Source organism: Carlito syrichta, unplaced genomic scaffold (genome assembly GCF_000164805.1).
Source record: "Carlito syrichta isolate Samal-C Ts95f unplaced genomic scaffold, Tarsius_syrichta-2.0.1 Scaffold304646, whole genome shotgun sequence".
NCBI lineage: Eukaryota > Metazoa > Chordata > Mammalia > Primates > Tarsiidae > Carlito > Carlito syrichta.
The window spans coordinates 29,936-33,106 of NW_007248742.1; the positions used below are offsets into that span (position 1 = coordinate 29,936).

The 3,171-nt window shown below is 43.1% G+C and overlaps 1 pseudogene; it reads right to left on the reverse strand.

Moving 5' to 3' along the window:
* Nucleotides 1-1,141: 1,141 nt before the first annotated feature.
* On the reverse strand, nt 1,142-2,584 carry LOC103262887 (annotated as a pseudogene).
* Nucleotides 2,585-3,171: the final 587 nt, after the last annotated feature.

Consider the following 3,171-nt stretch of genomic DNA (forward strand, 5'->3'; position numbering starts at 1 on the left):
TAATGTCTGAAATTTATCTATCCAGGCAAACTAGAAATCAAAGAAATATCCTGTTCCTTTGTCTTTCTCATCTTTCGTATACAAGCAATCATTAAATTCTGTCAATCCTACTTCTTCAATATCCCTAAGATCTTTTCATTTCCTGGTTTCTTCATTGTTGCCATATCGCATTTCATATTCCTGCCATCTCTCGTCTGTATAAGTATCAAAACCTCCCAGCTGATGTCCCTGAACCTCGTGTGTCATACCTTCATTCTATTCTCTACTTTTCATCTACAGTTTTATAAATACAGCAATTGTGTGTATTATTGTCATCAATCACTAGAGTATGTCAAACTAAGCATGGAATATCAAGGTGTAATATGTCCTGTTTACCTCTCCAGCTTCTTCACAGCCAATCTTACCTACTGTAACTATTGAGAGTTACCTGTTCTTCCTAGGGTCACACTTCTCTCACTGTTGAAGAGATACATTGTATCTCCTTATGCTTGAAATACCTCATAGCTTCCACTCTCACCTGATTTCTATTTCTTCTTTTAGGACTTGGTTTAGCAGTTGTCTCTAAACAGGAGTGCAATTTTCTTCCTTCAGGCATTCATATTTTGTGCTGGCTTCATCATATCATAGCTTTTGTCACACAAGCTGCTTTCCTTCTTGTTGTGGGCCTCTCCAGTTATATCAACATGGTTCAAAATGTGGTCCAAAGGGCACCTGTCTGAATCACTCAGGGAGTTTTTTTAAATTGTAGACCCTAGATGCCACTCTAGATCTATGGAATGAGAATCTCTCTGATTTAGTTCCAAGACTCCACATTTAAACACAACACACTACCCAGATAATTCCGAGGCCTACTGAAGTTGGAGGCCTCTGTACCTTGGCCAGGTCTCAGTATAGTAGGCTGCAGGTGCTTTTGGAAACAGAATGTGGCTTGGGTATTTTTTTGCATTTTTTAACATTAAAAGATGACTTTTTTATCTTAAAGCTTTTACTTTGAGACATCATGGGAAAGTCTTACAGGTACACATGGAAAAGACATGATCACCACCGAGAACAATCTAACCAGAAAGCTTTGATGCCTGTCAGCTACTGTTGGAGTGAAATTCTGGGAGATGACATGCTGCAGGGCTGAAAGGATAGACAATTAGTATTCCTCTCTTTCTTTCTCTCCTTCTCCTTCAACATAATCCACATCAACCTCCTCATAATCCCTCTCAAAGGCAGCCATGTCACCGCAGGCCTCAGAAAACTCTCCTTCCTCCATCCCCTCACCTACATACCAGTGAACAAAGGTACGCTTAGCATACATCAGGTCAAACTTGTGGTCCAGGAGAACCCAGGCCTCAGCAATGGCTGTGGTATTGTTCAGCATGCATGCAGCTCTCTGTATCTTGGCCAGGCCTCCACCAGGCACCACGGGGGGAGGCTAGTAATTAATGACAACCTTGAAGCTAGTGGGACACCAATTCACAAACTGGATGCTGTGCTTGGTCTTGATGGTGGCAATGGCAGCACTGACGTCTTTGGGAACCACATCACCATGGCACAATAGGCAGCAAGCCATGTATTTACCATGGTGAGGGTCATATTTCACTATCTGGTTGGCTAGCTCAAAGCAAGCATTGGTGATTTCTGCTACAGAAAGCTGTTCATGGTAGGCTTTCTCAGCAAAGATGACAGGGACATATGTGGCCAGAGGGAAGTGGATGCGGGGATAGAGCACCAAGTTGGTCTGGAAATCTGTCAGGTCAGCATTCAGAGCTCCATCAAAACTGAGGGTTGCAGTGATGGAGGACACAATCTGTCTAATAAGGCAGCAAAGGTTTGTGTAGGTTGGGTGCTCAATATTGAGGTTTCTATGACAGATGCCATAGATGGCCTCATTGTCTACCATATAAGTACAATCAGAGTGCTCCAGGGTGGTGTTGGTGGTGAGGATGGAGTTGTAGGGCTCACCTACAGCTGTGGAAACCTGGGGGGCTGGGTAAATGGAGAACTCCAGCTTGGACTTCTTGCCATATCCACAGAGATATGTTCCATCAGCAGGGAGGGAACCCAGACCCAGTTCCCCCACCAAAGCTGTGAAAAACCAAGAAGCCCCGAAGACCTATGCACTGGTCAGCAAGCTTGTGAATTCAGTCCAAGATGAGGTCAATGATTTCCTTGCAAATGGTGTAGCGCCCTCGGACATAGTTGTTGGCGGCATCTTCCTTGCCTGCGATAAGTTGTTCAGGGAGGAAGAGCTGGCAGTAGCTGCCAGTGTGAACTTCATCAATGGCCGTGGGTTCCAGGTCTACAAATACTGCCCTGGCCACATGTTTGCCAGCGCCCGTCTCACTGAAGAACGTGTGGAAGGAGTCATCTCCTCCCTCAGTGGTCTTGTCACTTGGCATCTGGCCATCAGACTGGATGCTGTGTTCCAGGCAGTAAAGCTCCCAGCAGGCATTGCCAATCTGGACACCAGCCTGGCCAACATGTTTGGTGATACATTCATGCATAGTGGCTAAGGGTTAGGAGAAGAAGGCAACTGGAACAGACACCAGGTCCCAGTTACCGTCCCTGACAAGCTAAGAGTCAAGGTAAGTAACACACTTGAAGAGATAACTTTTAAACATTAGAAAAATTCTTATAAAATACCCTGCTGAAGTTTTATTAAGTAGTTTTTACATTTAACCTGTCTACAGATATTCCAGATCCTTAAGGTATTACTATATTTATTTCTCAGATTCATTCATTAATTTATTGGACAGATATTTAGAAAGCTCTCATTATGTGTCAAGCACAATGTTAGGTATTGGGTAAACATTGGTAAACAAAAAGAGACATAGTAGTCCCTGATCTGAAGAGCTCATATTATTGCTGGGACACAGGAATTAGACATCAAATAAATGTGTGTATTGAGAAGGTATATATGTGTATGTATAATACAAAAATTGGAAGTACTGGGAAAGAAATAAAAAGGGGTGCTATGTAGGAAAAATAAAGGCAAGGACTTATTTTATGTCCACTCAAGGCTTCTCTGGGGAAATGGTATTTCTGCTGAAGCTGAAGGATGAGTAGATGCATCAGTGAGAGACAGAGAAAACAATAAATACAAGAGCCCTGCAACAGAAACCTGAGTTTTCATAAATCTGAAAGCCCAAGATGATTGGAATATCATGAGCAGTGGGAAAG